The following is a 17,817-nucleotide window of genomic DNA, read 5'->3' as shown; positions in this document are numbered from 1 at the left end:
GAAGCTGGACCTCTTTGGTCGAAAAGTATACTCCACCAGGGAGGCTCCAGCTTCAAATAGCTAACCAGCATGCGGTCCTAAGCCACTACGCTTATAATTCGTGGAACACTTTGGCGAAGTTCCAGGAATTGCTCCCAGTGGACTCACGCTCCAAATTTGCAGCAGTGGTACCCTTCCACTCCAATCCTCAGTCCTCTTTATACTGGACTATTTACTCTACTTAAAGCAACGGGGGCTGGCGGTCTCATCAATTAAGGTGAACCTGGTTGCTATTTCTGCTTTCCACCAAGGTGTGGCAGGGCGGTCAGTATTTGCTAACCGCATAGTTAGACACTTCCTTAAGGGGCTAGACAGACTATAACCACAGGTGTGGGAACTGATCCCCCATGTGGGGCCTCAACCTCATCCTCTCCAGGCTCATGGAACCCCCCCTTCAAGCCTCTAGAAACCTGCTCTTTGCTCTACCTCTATTGCAAGGTGGCTTTCCTAGTCGTCATAACTTCAGCCAACTCCACTCAACTTTAACTTTAACTCCACTCAGCATTAACTTCTGAGCCCCCTTGTATAGTTTTCTATAAGGACAAGGTGCAGTTGCGGCCACACCCAGCCTTTCTCCCCAAAGTAGTTTTGCAGTTCCATGTGAATCGGGACATTTTCCTGACAGTGTTTTTCTCAAAACCGCATGCCATTCAGGACATCTGCAGGGCGGCGACATGGTCATCTGTCCATGCCTTTACAGTGCACTACACCATCACACAGCCGGCTAGGGATGATGCTGCATTTGGAAGAGCAGAGCTTCAGTCTGCAACTTGGTGAACTCTCACCCCTCCTCCCGGGAACTGCTTGGGAGTCGCCTACTTGGAATTGACATGAGCAATCACTCAAAGAAAGAACAATTACCTACGTTTGGTAACTATTGTTCTTTGAGATGTATTACTCTTGTCCTTTCCAAGACCCACTCACCTCCCCTCTGTTGGCATATCCAGCAAGAAGGAACTGAAGAGGCAGCGGGAACACGGCCACGAAGGCACCACTCCAGAGGGCTCCACAGCTGACCTGATGGGTACAGCTAGGGGAAAAACCTTCTGACGATTGTGCATGCGGTGCGCACTCACATACTTGAATGGACATAAGCAACACATCTAGAAGAACAGTTATGAAAGGTAGGTAACTGTTTTTTCCTGAGTCCTGGTCCAGTGTCTTAACCATAAAACCTTATGTTCTTCCTAGAGAGTTAGGTCCTGATTCTGGAAAGAGTTGAGCCTTGATGGGCAGTTACTTCCATTTGGAACTATAGGTGGGTGTAATCCTTTGCAGACTGGGTCTTAATGATTGTAAAATGCTTGAAAATATTTGTTCCATATAAAGGCATATATATAATTATTCTATAATATAATAGTATTAATTATGGTATTTTTTATTAACAATGTAATTCTGTGTTCTTTTTGCCTTAATAAAATAAACAAATATATTTGAGAAACAATGTTAATAACATTCTTCCTCTTGGCAACCATGCCTATTTTTAACCAAAGAGTGGAAATTTGTTAAGAGCAAATATAATTTCCCAATCACGAACACTTACATAAGGCATAAGCAGTGCAGAATCCTTTTTTCATCCAGTTTTTTTAATTACTCATCTGGCCAGGCAGCAGAGACTTTCTTTAATTGAATTTTAATAAAAAGCATTGGTGGGAGCACACCAAAATCATCTTTTTATTTCTTGGGAAGATTACCCAAATCTTATCACCTATTGGGGAAACTTCTCTTAGTCAACAGAGCTAATGTATTTCTAGGAAATCTGTGCCTTGTTTGTCATTTTTAGTAGGAAGGCTGCACTGGCTGCTGGCTGTAAAATTAGTCCAGATGAACTCTCTGTCTTAGTCTTAAAGATCTCTTGAGCAGTTTCCATATTTGGAAAAAGCCTGTAGAAGGATGCACAAAAGGCATCCTCCTTTCCCTTTCGATCTATTACACAGGCAGCATCAGTTCTGCATGTTTTTAATGGAAGTCCAAGAATTGCCTGGTGGTGGGAGAGCTCAGTTTCTTCTTTTCCCCTCCTTCAGCAACAGTATGTCCTGCCACTCAACCACCTTCTTCTGTAGCTCCTCCCCGTTTCAGCCCATTCCTGCTTAAAGAAAAGTATACTTTACTGCAGTCACTCCTAGCCCTGGGACTTTAGCTTCCAAGAGAGACACTATGTCCCTAAGGCCTGGTCTACACTGGGGACGGGGAGGGTGTCGATGTAAGATACGCAACTTCAGCTACGGGAATAGCTTAGCTGAAGTCAATGCATCTTATTTCGACTTACCTCCCGTCCTCACGGCGCGGGATTGACAGTCGCGGCTACCCCATTGACTCTGCTTCTGCTGCTCGCACTGGTGGAGTTCCGGAGCTGACGGGAGCACGTTCGAGGATCGATATATCGCGTCTAGATGAGACACGATATATTGATCCCTGATAGATCAATCGCTACCCGCTGATCCGGCGGGTAGTCTGGACGTACCCTAGGACTGGCTCTGTTGGCAGGACTATTTTCTTTGTCCTTCCACAGAGAGCCAAACAATGAATGCAGACTTTGTATACTCTTATTCCTCACAGAAGTTGAATGATTATATCCTAATGTAGTTTTTCCATGTGCCTGCTGCAACGTTTTTTTCACATTTATCACAATTCTGAACACGGACTAGTTGTAGCTGATTATTCTTCACTCAGAGATGAGCAAACTCAGGAGAACTTGCTGTGAGAGTATTCCTCTCTGGGGCTGCTGCACATTAACACCTATAAGTAGATGTACATATCCCATCTTCGCTGTTTGCCTGCCTGTGTGATGAGTGAACCTTCAAATGGCCACAGGCTTGGCTCATTGGTATTTCAGATTCTTATTTGAACCATCTGTCTCCAGAAGCCGATTGAATGACCGTACTGTTTAGGATGTCCCATTTCTCCTGAGTTGGTCTCCTTTTCAGAAAGCCCATTTATCCTAATTCATGTTAAGCATAATGGGATTAAAAAAGTTTGGAGGTGACAAGATCTCTCCTTCCATTACTCCTTCAAGATTAGCAGTTCTCCCAGGAAAGTATGGAGTGTTCATTTCCCTGTGGCAAATATTGTCTTTGCCATGTGTTTGAATGACGTGATTAGATACTGCTTTTAGTGTCTAACTTGGGCATCCAGATATGAAAATTGGGTTATTTGGAACTGAAAATGGTAGTTAATTATCTATCCATGAGGAATTTAGCCTTTTGCTCTCAGTAGTTCTGAAATGCATGAGCACAACAGAGTCTCAGCTCAATGCATTCTCATCAATGCTAGTAGTTACATAACTAAAGCCCAGCACATCAAGCTGAAAGTCTATTATGAAGACAAAGGGTTGTGCCCTTTCCATTGCTAGACAAAATGTATCTTTTATAGCAAAAAAGGCCATATTTTGTGCAATTTAATGAGTTATTTTGCTAGTAAAACATACATATTGTTATACAAGCAATTTTCTTGCAAAGTATGGTGTTGTATTTTAGACTTAAATTCAGTATCACATTATTTTTGTCCTTTCAGGAAACTAAAGCATTCTACTTAACTAGTGTTAGCATTATAGATTTTAAGATTCCAGTCCCAGTCTGGATTGAATGGTAACTTATTTGGCAGCAGCTCTTATGATTTATTAATTGCATACTTAAGAAAAGTTATCCAGAGAGCTGCTTTTTTTTTTTTTTAAATGAGTAAGTAAAATATAAGTGTTTGCATTTTTACCATCGTAGTAGAAAAAAGTGTAGATTTTGCTCCTGGGCTGGGAAATTTTCATGGCAAATTTGCAAATCTGAATTATTATCTGTAAGTACCTATGACAAAAGTATGCAGGTACAGTAAAATGATTACAATACTGAACACAGATTTGATTTACATACAAAATCATATCCTGAATGAAAGCTTGCATGGCCTAAACAATCAATAAAAAAAAATTGGGCGGGGGGAGAGAACAGTCCAAATCCTGACTAATTATTAAAAACATTAAAGAGGATTTGACATTGACAAACTCAGGATTAGACACTTGGGAGCAAATGGGAGCTCCAGAGGTCAGGTGCGCGCGCGCACACACACACACACACTGGCGTATTCTAGGCACTAACAGCCATGTTGGCTCAGTGAAACATCGCTTCAGATGGGTTTTGTGGTTGGTTGCACAAAGTACAAGTGAGTGCATGACCTGGCCCCTGAAATGCATTAATTTTAGGAGCCTGTGAGGGGGATTTCCATGAGTGATAAATGGCAGACAATTCCTGTTGGCTTCTTAACTAACATGCTTGCAAGTTTACACAGTGGGGTAGTTATGGTTTCATTAAGAGAGCCACAGTGCTGCACTGACAAAATGAAAAGAAGAAAAATACATGGGTCACCCTAGAGGTGGTGTTACTTTTCCTAGTATTCACAAGCCAATCTCATACTTTACGTGACTCACCATGTCTCAACCAAAGTAATGAGTAAGAACCTTAAGGGAACAGTCAGACCTATATCTTCCATATTACACTTGCAGACTATTGCTTTCCAACTGTCTGCTAATTTCAGCTGCTAGACTTAGGTTTGGGAAAACATGGTTACATGCATCTATTTGACTATCTGGGGTGTTTATGATCCACATTTTTATATGGCTTTTTAGTGGAATATGTTTGTTTATTAAAAGCCTGGAATGCACTAAAAGCAAACACTGTTTTTCCCACCAATCTGTTTCTCCCACCAGTTGCTTTCAAAACAATGATCTTTTGTCCTGTGTGAATGACTAAGGGCTTGTCTTCAAGGTGGGGTAATATGTTCTTTGGAGATGTGATTTCTAAAGTGCACTAATGTGTTGTGCATTAAATCATCTCTGTAGACCCTGGTGGTGTGTGCTAAAGTTCTCTAGGCCTAGTGCATGTTAATATAATGCTGTTTCAAATACCACTATGTTAAAGTGCACCAGCAGGGTCTACTTGCACCAATGAATACACAATATATTAGTGCTCTTGAGAAATCACACCTCTGTAGTTCAGCATTATGCCACTATGTAAACTAGCCCTAACAGTACAGCATGTCCCTTAGATGAATTAAGCAACACTTTAGTAACGGATCATGAACTCCTGCCTTGTACTGCTTTTAGCAAATGTCTTCTCCAGTTTCTAGCTACTTTTCTGGAACAGGAGAGACCCTGGTAATGCAGAGAAATATCTAGAGCCCTACCAAATTCACGGCCATTAAAAATGTGTCACAGACTGTGAAATGTGGTCTCCCCCTGTGAAATCTGGTCTTTTTGTATGCTTTTACCCTACATTATACAGATTTCACTGGAGAGATCAGCCTTTCTCAAATTGGGAGTCCTGACCCAAAAGAAAGTTGAAGGGGGGTTGTAAGGTTATTTTAAGGGGATTGTGGTGTTTCCACCCTTAGTTCTGTGCTGCTTTCAGAGCTGGGTGGCTGGAAAGCTGTTGCTCAGGTGCCCAGCTCTGAAGGCAGTGCCCCACCAGCAGCCATGCAGAAGTAAGGTTGGCAATACCATGCCACCCTTACTTCTGTGCTGCTGCCTTCAGAGCTGAGCGGTTGGAGAATGACGGCTGCTGATTTGAGGACCCAGCTCTGCAGGCAGCAGCACAGAAGTAAAAGTGGCAATACCATCCCATACAATCCTTCCTTTTGCACTGCTGCTGATAGTGGCTCTGCCTTCTGAGCTGGGATCCTTGCCAACAGCTGCCGCTCTCCAGCTACCCAGCTCTGAAGTAAGGGTAGCAGTACCGCAACCCCCATACAAAAATCTTGTGACCCCCACCTCCAATTCCTTTTTGGATCAGGACCCTTACAATTACTCCACGATGAAATTTCAGATTTAAATAGCTGAAGTCATGAAATTTATTATTTTTAAAATTCTGTGACCATGAAATTGACCAAAATTGACCTTAAATTTGGTAGGGCGCTAAGCATATCTCATACCCTGGAACTGTTATTTCAGCTTATTATTATACGTTTATTTTTAAAGACTGTTTAAATTAAAAACATTGATAAAGCTTTTCTCTGATATGTGAACAATTTAACTACAGCAGTTGCATAATGTTACTAAATGTTTTTCTTTGTTCAGACTTTCATACAAGTTGGCATATATCAGAATCACCTGCAGTGACATTAAATGGGAACTGTATGTGGAATGTATATTTTAAAAGAGGAACCACTAATGTATTAAAGAGGGTGCTTTTTCTTGTAAGCTACAACACTAAAAGATGCAGTGGTTCAGAAAGGGATTCTTTGGTTTGTCTCCCAGCTTGTAGAAGACTTGAAACTTCAAGGGGAGGAAATATTCAGAATCTTTCTCCTGGGAAATAAACTGCATTTTCTAGCACTTAGCTACATGTGTAGAAATAGACACACTTTATTTGAGAAGTTCCAGGAGGGAGGGAGGTGAAACAATTTCACCTAGAGTATACAAAGTTCAATGTTGTTGTCTGGCGAACATCCCACTAAAGAACCTGGAAAACATCAGAAGTCTTGTTACTTAAGCTGGAATTTCTTCTGTTCCATAACCGTTAATGTATTCAGTATAGTACAGTACATGCTATGTACCTACTTATCCTGTAAGGTACTCTGTATACTGTAGGGCCCAGATCCACATCCCTTATTTATCATGGATAGATACTGCAGGGTAGTAATCCCATCATACCCAGTCATAATCTGAACATCTCGAACCATTTTCAGTTTGAATAGGACAGAGAGAGATGATGCTCCCTGTCTCTCCACTCCCATTCAGGAGTGTTTTTAATTTTAACCCTTTGAACCATAGTGGCAAAATTCAAAACCTCTTCCCATATACCTTTGGCCCTAGAGCATATCCATTACTGGCAAAATCCTGTTGATGTAAGTAATGGGATGACTAGGGGAGCATTAATTGGCCCAACATATGTGACACAATTTATTTCTCTGCCCATTTGACAAGGAAGCTTTATTTCTTTTGCAACCAATTTGTTGCATTAAGATTTAAAAAGTAGGTTTTTTTGTTTAAAGTTTCATCTCTATCCATATACATTTCACTGTGGTTTGATACTTAGAAAGTTTAGGCTGTTAAAATACTATATTTTTATGCTTGTTTACTTATTGTTAATTGGAGAAAACTAAGTTTTATTTTGTTTCTGGATCATGAATGAATCATTACATCCCATTTAAATTGGAGAACATGTAAATATTAGGAGACTGTTTTGAAAATTGTGCTTATAGAATTGTGTATTCAAAAATGCTTATGCAATTTAGATGCCTCATTCTTGTGTAGTTACTACAATTGTATTTATATGCCAGATAGTTTTGGTTGCGCGGTTGTCATAAGCATACATATAACATATATATAGGCTAACGTGCATACCAAATATTGGAACAATATAGTAGTCTAACACTAAGATAAGTTTCTATAGCATGTATGAGTAATTGATGCAACTGCTTTACCTATCTTCGTAAGAAATCTTACATAATGTAAATCTAATTTCAGGTGAAGAAATTTTCAGAGACACTTATACAGAAGCAGCAAAGATTGAATGAAAACTTGAAACAGAAAGAACCAACTATACACGTCCTTTTCCAGGTATATTAATTTTGCTTTTATAATTGTGCCCTAACTTAAAGTTTGATGACCCAACCTTGGAAACAGTGTTAGTTTACTATTTCTTTGTTATAATCATAAAAATACTAGAAGAATTGCACTCTTGCTTTAGTCTTAAGTAAACAAAACAAAAGCTGGCTAAGAACATATTCTAGCAGATAATCTGCACATGAACTATATATTAATTTCCATATTCCCTGTCCACCTGGCACTTTGTTCAGTTGAGTAATTATTTGTGTTTATGGTGGTATCAACCGAGATCAGAGCCACATTTTTCTAGGCACTATACATACATAGTAAAAGATAGTCGCTGCCCCTAAGAGTTTACAAAGGGTGGAAGAAAGTAAATGTTATCTGGTTTTACAGAGAGGTTAGTGTTTTGCCAGTTAGAGGGGATGTACCGGTTTTTTTTAGAACGAATTAATATATATGTAACCCTTCTGCCGGGCCGAAACGATAGCAGCAAGGGCCAGGTTCAATACATAGGGGTCCCTTCGCCACAACATAATGCAAAACCAGCTCGAGCCCCCACCCAGTGACCTGGGAAAATCTTACACTCACCCCTGGGCGCCTCGAAGAGGCAATACTTCCCCTCTCGCAAGCACAGAGTCTTGGTGTAGCAGAAAAGGTTTAATTACATGACAAACAACAAGCATTAAATTGGGAAAATACCTCAGCTAGAGTTCATAGGTCAAACCGTGAGCAAAGACCCACTCCAGCAAATTGGGCCATGTCCTTCTCTCGGGGCCCTTGAGTCCAGCAACCCCCAAATCACCCACAGTCCCAAAAGTCCCACAATCCAAAAGTCTCTGTCCCGGGTCAGTGCAGCCCCAGAGCTCAAGAGTCTCTCTGCAGAGGTCCCCCTCCCCAGCCTGGGTAGAAAGGGGCACCTTACGTGGTTTCGAGGCCAACTGCCCTGCCTCTTCGTGGGGTTCTGCTTCCACTAGTCATCTCCGCAAACAGCTCAGCTCCGCTTGCTCTGTGGGCTGCTCCACTCTGCCAGCTGCTCTGGTCCACCAGCTGTCCTGTGAGCCACTCCAGCCGTCCTCGCGAGCTGCTTGGCTCCACTCACCCAGTGGCTGCACAAACTGCTCCACTCTGCTCTGCCAGCTGCTCTGCTCCACAGTATGGCTTCAGGCTCCCCCACTCATTAGCACAGTACTCAGTGCTCTCAGCTCAGCAAGTCCAGCTCTTCAGTGATTTCAGCTCTTAGTGATTCCAGCTCTTAGTAGGGGAGCCCCAGTACCAGTGAATTCAGCTCAGTAACCTGCATTTAGATTCTTAAGGGAATCAAAAATTAACTCTGACATTCCACAGTGGAGAGAGACATAAGGAGCCTGCACCACCAAATACAGATCTCTGTCCCCAGCCTCTCTCCCTTGACTGGGTTTTGGAACCCATGTCCCTTGTCTAGCAAGTGCTATTTAGTTGACAATGAAACCCTCTATCATAAGACAGTTTTGTAGTTCCTCATTTACTTAATTGGGATGACAACATTTTATTGCTCCTGCCCCAATAACAACAAAATTGGGGCTCCCATAGCTGTGAAAATAACCATCCCAGGCTGCTTTGCGGTATGCTAAGTGGGGTGGGAGTGCCCATGCAAATAACTGAAATGCTAATGCGAATACTTGAAACTTCCACTCTGCACTCCCCATAATCTACCACCAGATGTCAGGGTAGAGCTCATCCTGACTCTGCTTACATATAAGCATGGATGACTCTTATATTTCAGTATTCTTTAGTTTCTGTGATTTGTCATTTTTTGCCTATAAACATAATTTAGAAGCATGGGAAAATAGCACTTTGTGAAACCCATTAACACATATGGCAGGGTGGATTAAGCAGAAGAATGTAGACAGGACTGAAGTTCATCACCATCAGCTCTGCAAACCCAGGAAGTTGAGTCTGTGGTGTACACTCGGAGATGAAGATAGCTCCATGCCCTACAGAAAGGTGGATGTACGCCCAGGGTTGTTGCTAATGTACCATGACCGAGACCATCACCAAAGTTAGTGATCAGTTCAGTCATATAAGTGGGAACAAGACCTATTGTCTAACCCCTACTTATCCAGTTGGTATCTAAAGCTAGTCAAATTTGAAATTGGTTCCTGTGCAGATTTCAAATGAAACACTTTGACTGGAGAATTAGTTTTGATTTGAGATTTTTGTTTGAAAAATTTTGTTTCAAGTTGAAATTTTCATTTGTCTTCGAAACCAAAAAATTCAGTTTTCAGATTTGTGATATTCTCTGTCCCCGCTGCCCCTTACTTTTACGTAGATTAAACTACACTGCAGTAATTTTGAAGCATTCAAATGAAACACTGCTTTGTGCAGAACAGAGTCAGCCTGTGGCACTCGCCTTCACAGGAGGTCACTGAAACAAACATTGTGGCTGGATTTTTAAATGAGCTATATAATTTTGACCATTAGTAACACTTACAGCTACACAAGCTAACAGATGAGAGTAACCACATTTCATGATTCAAAGCATGGCATGATTTTTTTTATCACTTGAGAATGTGGGGTTAGGAAGGAATTTCTCACATGCAGAATTGGGGTTGTTGACATTTAATTTTGGGGTTTTTTGGAGTGGGGGGGGAAGAGGGACAGTCACTTTTCTCTTCAGTATCTGATACTGAACACTATTGGAAGAAACTGAATGCTGAATTGCCTGCGCCAATAGATCTGTTCTAAGTTCCTTTGGTATAACTGTCACTGTTTATTTGCAATACAATACACAGTGCCTGAATTCCCTGCATACCAAATATATCTTATTAAGTAATGTTTATTTTGTTTATACAATAACGATGATTTTGGCATGCAGTTTATTTATAAAATGGTTTTGCTGCAACTGCCTTGATTGCAGTGAAAATAGTTAAAACAGTCTCCTCAACCTTTATGGATGAGGACTCGGGCTTTATTGCACATTTATCAAGCTACTACTAAAGGTCACTAACTGTATCATACTAGTAAATAACATCCTCTGTAGATGTTCTCAGAACTCCCAAAGAGGAATTGATTGGGTCATTTTATCGATGACCATTTTCATGCCTTTATTTGCAGCAAGAGAATAGCTTTGGTTCTGAGGGTCTGCTCCTAAAACATTAGGCCTGCTTGGATTATCATTTTTCAAGTTACTTTAAACATAATGCTGAGAGCCATTAAGTAATAGATGCTTAATCCATCTCTAAATTAATGAACAGCAAAACCAGGATTCAGGCTGGACTAGCATGTCAGGTTTCAAGCTGCTTTCTTGAAAGGCCTTCTTTTATTGGAGATAACACTGACGCTGTCAGTTTTTTATATCTTGGATTTCCACCACAGCACGTCAATACATGACCTGTGAGACTATCCAGTTCCTTTCAGTTTCTAGCCACAGGTTTAAAATGATTTTAGTCACACATTTCTGCATTTTAACAACTATATAAAAAATTAAAGGAAGTTGAATAGTAAATTTTCTTACACTGGAAGTATTGTTAAACTGCTTCTACTTCCGATACCCTATATGAAATAATTTTAAAACCGCACTGCTCTCTAGTTACACCTCAAATAGGAACCCACTAACTCTTCCATTTTCCAGGTTAAATACTACTACTCTTTAATTTATATATGACGAGAGATTGCAAAGGACACTATAGGCCTGATTGTTCAAGGTCTCAAGTACATTAAAAAAAATAAGAATAACCATACTGGGTTAGATCAATGGTCCATCTAGTCCAGTATCCTGTCTTCCCACTGTGGCCATTGCCAGATGCTTCAGAGGGAATGAACAGAACAGGGCAATTTATCAAGTGATCCATCCCTAGGGTTGCCAGGCATCCAGTTTTTGACCAGAACGCCTGGAAGAAAAGGGACCCTTGCAGCTACGGTCAGCACAGCTGACCAAGCCACTAAAAGTCCGGCTGGCCACAGCATCCGGCTCCAAATGGCTCCCGGAAGCATCTGGCATGTCTCACTGGCTCCTAGTCAGGGGGGCAGCTCCCCGCTCTTCCCCTGCCCGTGGTGCAGGAGCTGCCCCAAGCGCCAGCTCCACAGCTCCCATTGGCTGGGAACTGCGGCAAATGGGAGCTGTGGGGGCGGTGCCTGCGGACAGGGGTAGTACATGGAGTCCCCCTGGCCCTGGCCGCCCCTGTGCCTAGGAGCTGGAGGGACATGCCATTGCTTCCCAGGAGCTGCCTGAGGTAAGCGCCACTGGGAGCCTACGCCTGCACCACCTTTCACACCCCAAGCCCCTACCCCAGCCTTGAGCCTCCTCCCGCACCCAAACTCCCTCCCAGAGCCCTGAGCCTCCTCCCACACCCAAACTTCCTCCCAGAGTCTGTGTTCCACACCCCCTCCTGCATCCCAATTCCCTCCCATGGTCCAAACCCCTCAGCTCCAGCCTGGAGGCCTTTCCTGCATCCCAAACCCCTTATCTCTGGCCCCACCCCGGAGCCTGCACCCCTAGCCGGAGCTCTCCCTCCCTCCCGTTCCAACCCCCTGCCCCAGCCCGGTGAAAAAGAGCAAGTGAATGAGGGTGGAGGAGAGTGAGCAGCCGAAAGAGGGGTGATTTAGTGAGCGGGGGGCTCACAGAAGAGCTGGGGGCAGGGCAAGAGTGTTCAACTTTCTGGTTGCAGAAAACTGGCAACCCTATCCATCCGCTGTCATCCGGTCCCAGCTTCTGGCAATAAGAAGTTTAGTGACACCTAGAACATGGGGTTGTATCCCTGACCATCTTGGCTAATAGTCATTAATGGACCTATCCTCTGTGAATGTATCTAATTATTTTTTGAACACAGTTATATTTTTGGCCTTTGCAATATCCTTTGTCAATGAGTTCCACAGTTTTGACTGTGCCTTATGTAAAGTACTTCCTTATGCTTGTTTTAAACTTGCTGCCTATTAATTTCATTGGGTGGCCCCTGGTTCTTGTGTTATGTGAAGAGGTAAATAACACCTCCTTATTCACTTTCTCCACACCATTCTTGATTTTTGTAGACCTCTGTCATATCCCCCCTTAGTCATCTCTTTTCTAAACTAAACAGTCCCAGCCTTTTTAATTTCTCCTCATATGGACTCTGTTTCATACCGCTATCGTTTTTGTTGTCCTTTTCTGTGTTTTTTCCAATTCCAATATCTTTTTTGAGGTGGGGCAATCAGCCCTGCATGCAGTATTCAAGGTGTTGGTTTACCATGGATTTATATGATGGCATTATGATACTTTCTATCTTTATTATCTATCCCTTCCTAATCTATCCCGTTCCTAGGATTCTGTTAGCTTTTTTGACTGCTGCTGCACATTGAGCAGATGGTTTTTAGAGGACTATCCACAATGAGTCTAAGATTTCTTTCTAGGGTGGTGATGGTTAATTTAGACCCCATCATTTTGTATGTGTTGGGGATTATTTTTTCCAGTGTGCATTTCTTTGCATTTATCTGAATTGAATTTTAGCTACCATTTTATTTCCCAGTCAACCAGTTTTGTGAGATCTGTTTATAACTCTTTGCAGTCAGCTTTGGACTTAACTATCTTGGGTAGTTTTGTGTCTGCAAATCATGTCACCTCACCGTTTACCCCTTTTTCCAGATAATCACTGAATACATTGAACAGCGCTGGTCCCTCAACTCCCATTGAAATACATTTCAAGTAAATGTACTCAGCACTAGAGCTGGTCAGGAAATTTTTGATAAACCTTTTTCTGTTTGAAAAATACTATACATTGAAACCAAAACTTTTACCGAGAGGATTGGTTTTTACAAGTTTCCCATTTCAGATTTTTTTAAAAGTTTTTTCCAATTGTCGAACTCTTCATTATGCCATTGTCAGAACAAAGTGTTTTTTTGTTTGGTTTTTCCTTTTTCAGTTTGAAATGACTTTATTTTAAAATTTAGGATAATTTATAATAAATTTAGGATGGGGAAACTTTTCCTGTCCTTGAAAAAAATGGGAAAAAAAAATTTCTACCCAGCATCTCACATTAGCAGCAAAGAATCCTGTGGCACCTTATAGACTAACAGACGTTTTGCAGCTTGAGCTTTCGTGGGTGAATACCCACTTGGTCTTGCATCCGACGAAGTGGGTATTCACCCACGAAAGCTCATGCTGCAAAACGTCTGTTAATCTATAAGGTGCCACAGGATTCTTTGCTGCTTTTACAGATCCAGACTAACACGGCTACCCCTCTGATACTTGACATCTCACATTAGATTCACTCACTGTGCAGATTTGAATCCTACTTAGATTAGAAGTTCTTTGGGGCAAGGACTGACATTTTGTACACCACCTACCACAATGGGGTCCTGGTGCGCGATTGGGGCTCTTAGGCACTACAGTAATTCAAATAATACATAATGATACAAAAGCTAGACAGAAATAAATGTTCGACTGACTGATTACAGTTACAGCAAGGACTGGGTTCTAACCACCATAAGAGTCTTCTGCACCACTTTGGCATACCAAAGGCTTGCTGCATGTAATTTTATTATTAGAGTGCCTAGAAGGCCAGCTGTGTTTGAATCCCAGTTGTTCTGGACACTGTACAAACATACAGTAAGGCAGTCCTTGCCCCAAAGAGATTACACTTTGAGGAGACAAGTCACACAAAAGGAGGGAGGGGAAATAGAGGTGCAGAAGGAGGAAGTGACTTGCCCATGGTCACACAGCAGGCCAGTGGCAGAGCCAGAGATAGACTCCATGTCTCCTGAATGCCAGTCTAAGGCCCTAGTGGTAGAGGGACTACAATACCTCTAGATGAGTCATTGCAAGAGATCAATGCTTTCTCTTTCTCTATTGCCTTCTATAATGTTCTGCCACATGAACTGAGAATTCTCTCATCACTTCATCACTTTTTTTTTGAATGCAAGTTCTTTTTCTCTCTCCTTAGTTGCCATGTTTATGACACATGTTTGTGGTTGACAAATAAAGATTCTTTTGCCACATTTTACTTTTGAGATTTTATTTTCTGGTTTTGCCTCAGTTTATATTTTATAGTTTGTTTTGTTTCCTCCCCACTTTTTTTTCTTGGTTTTGCAGTGGTTTTTCTGCTCTTCTTCTTAGTCTACTTTTTAATATTGTTTTGGTTTGTTTTTGTAATTTCTAACCACCAAATGGGTTTCCTGTCGTTCTTGGTTTCTTTGGCCTGACACAGAAATGTTGTGTGTCGACTGAGACAGATACACAAATATGTTTAATACAGCTACTTTGAGGCACGTTGAAATTCATTTTCTTTTATATTTATGCCTCTAACAGTATACCCATTGCCTCCCTCGCTCCCCTTCCTGGATTAGGTCAGCTTTGCAAGTTCCCTGCTTCCTTTTCCCACAAGAAGAATCTACTCCAACAGAAATCTCTCAAAGTGTGTTCCCCTTTCAGGGTATCACTTACTTTAACTTAATGTCCTTTTAATCCTAGCCTCCCTGGCTTTCAATTCAAGGTTTACAAAAGTTCTTCCAACAGCTGGCTTCAATACCAGTTTGCCCCTTCAATTTAGGCTTTCACCACAGTGCCTGCAACTTCTCCCTGGCTGTCTTCCTGACTGCTAATGAGCATCTTGCAGCAATATCACCCCTACATCCTCTCGCTACAACTTCCCCTACAAAAGGTCTGTTTTCTCCCTTTTAGGTCTGCCCAGACAGAGCTCTCTGTCTCTATATTCCCTGCCTTTCTTTCCCAGAGTAACAATTAATAAACCTCTGTCAAACTCCCTTATTGGTAGAGTATTCCAAACAAATTCCGCTATCTTCCAGGCCTAATTAATCAATTAGTTTAGGGTTGAATCATTCAGGCATAGGTGCCCTGGCCCTGGCTTAATCTCCAGGGCCTATCACCCTGTGACAGTCTTTATTGGGATAGTGCAATACTTAAAAATATCCCCTGCAATTAGCCTTTTAATTCCAGTATTGTGTAGAAGAGGCCTCACCTGACTATTGTTAAGCCAAATCTGATATTGCCATATGAATGTGGGTTTTGCAGTGCAAGTTCTACATGGTTTATAGAGCACTTCAGTATACTTTGTGCAGACCCTCTGATTTGACACTTTTTATATCCTACTGGGAGTAATAGGCTGAACACATTTTTTGCATTCAGAGTTTACTGGTCAGTTTCTCTCATTTCTCTCCACCCAACTTTAAAAAGAAAAAACCTCAGAAGCTACATTTGGTATAATAACCATATATTTTGTTTCTGTGCCTTCTCTGGCACTTGCCCTGAGTTTTAGACAACGCCATACATTTAACAGACAACTGGAAAAACTCAGGAATGGAAGTTTTGTTTTGAAAATCTTAAACGTCCAAGAACTGTCCCTTCTTTGTATGTCTGTTTGGAGCCTACCATGTTCTAGATGTTACTGCAAACGATTTAATTAAGTTAGCACATGAGTTTCCTTTGGATATCATTATTAGATTTTTAAATCTGAGGCCATTTGTGTAAACAGATGGAAAATTTAAAGTTTGTGAGTCTATCCATTGCATTTGCAACCCCCCCATTTATACATATAGATTCAGATTTTTTCTGTTTAGGAAGTATTTGCCTGCGAATATGGTGGGTACAGTTAAAATAGCTCAGCCATCCTCAAAGCCAAACTTTAAAATTGCACCTGCAAGTTTTGCTTACATAGGGCTGAATCCAGTTCCTATAGAAGTCACCAGGAAGATTCCCGCTGACTTATATTGTATTTGAACCAGATCCATAGATTGTTACAATGAGCAGTAATTCAGGTTTCCTATGTTCAGGTGTGGAAAAGCCTAGAACAGTTCTAAGGATGATCTTTGAAAATTTGTCACACTTATTCTGAAAGCTTGAATTCTCCCATGATGGAAGAACTGACACAGCAGTGAAATCAGAGTTCGCAGACCCAAACTTCTTCTTTTTCATCAAAAGTAACATCTGACCAAACTATTAAACTAACAGCATGGCTTTTCCCCTTACTTAGCCACAGGGTACAACTCTCAGGTCTTTAGCTGATGCTAATCTGATGCTGAACCCCACTGAGGGCAAAAGGTTGCTGTATAATAATTAGCAATGATTAGCAAATAACTGTTTAAAATTAGAAATCACCATGTTTGCTGGGGACTGGATAAATGTTTGTAGTCTGCAATTAAAGTGCAAAAGATTTTTTTTGAAATCTGTATATTTAGTACTATGGGTTTATGCAAAAACAGCTATATGCTGGTGTTCACTAAAGTTCTCACAATGGATATTTGGTAATGCAATGTACAGCAGTTTGGGGGGGAGGGATAGCTCAGTGGTTTGAGCATTGGCCTGCTAAACCCAGGGTTGTGAGTTCAATCCTTGAGGGGGCCATTTAGGGATCTGGGGCGCAGGGGCGGCTCCAGGCACCAGCACGCCAAGCGCGTGCCTGGAGCAGCAAGCCACGGGGGGCGCTTTGCCGGTCACCACAAGGGCGGCAGGCAGGTTGCCTTCGGCGGCATGCCTGCGTAGGGTCTGCTGGTCCCGTGGCTTCAGCGGACTTCCCGCGGGCGTGCCGCCGAATCCACGGGACCGGGGACCTCCCGCAAGCAAGCCGCCGAAGGCAGCCTGCCTGCCGTGCTTGGGGCAGCAAAATACCTAGAGCTGCCCCTGCTGGGGCGCAAAATACAACAACCACCTGTCAGGGACAGTACTTGGTCCTGCTAGTGAAGGCAGGGGACTGGACTGAATGACCTTTCAAGGTCCCTTCCAGTTCTATGAGATAGATATATCTCCATATATTATAATTTATTATTAGATTGTCTCTTTAATATAGAAGACTTCATAAATGCAGCATTACTGGACAACTTGCACTAGCATCTGAGGTTTGGGGATCCCTTCACATCACCTCCAATCAAGAAGGTTGTTTTAGGTTTTGACCTTTGGGTTTTGACTTATGCATCTCAATAGTCCCATTTAAGTAGAGATGTGTGTTCACAGGATCAGCCCCTTATTAATAAGAGTCCAGAAGTCCATTCTGTCCTGAAGAAGACTCACTTAAATATTCCAAATATTTTAACATTTCGTATTGTGTCAAGTTTATCTGAATGTCTTTCACACTGCTCCCTGACTGGAGCAGGGCTTTTATCATTAGAAATGCTGTTATAAACCTTAGATATTGTATGGGTATATATTGAGCACAACGCATGATAATTTACCTATGTGACTCCCATTAACATTAATTGAGTTATGTAGCTAATTCCCCAGGCTATATGCTAGGGGCCAGATTCCCTCATGTAGTGTGGTTTGGTTGTGCTGTACTTCCACT

General features: G+C 41.8%; 1 protein-coding gene across 4 annotated transcripts in view; it reads left to right on the top strand.

Moving 5' to 3' along the window:
* SMPD3 (sphingomyelin phosphodiesterase 3) overlaps positions 1 to 17,817 on the top strand; it is a 258,319-nt gene that overhangs the window by 99,347 nt on the left and 141,155 nt on the right. For all 4 annotated transcript variants that reach the window (XM_044987095.1, XM_044987096.1, XM_044987093.1 and 1 more), the window contains one exon: positions 7,490 to 7,582. The gene's annotated coding sequence lies outside the window, so the exon portion shown is untranslated. The remainder of the gene's footprint in view (positions 1 to 7,489; positions 7,583 to 17,817) is intronic.

This window comes from Mauremys mutica, chromosome 14, assembly GCF_020497125.1.
Source record: "Mauremys mutica isolate MM-2020 ecotype Southern chromosome 14, ASM2049712v1, whole genome shotgun sequence".
NCBI lineage: Eukaryota > Metazoa > Chordata > Testudines > Geoemydidae > Mauremys > Mauremys mutica.
This window is presented reverse-complemented; position numbering and strand designations above follow the sequence as displayed.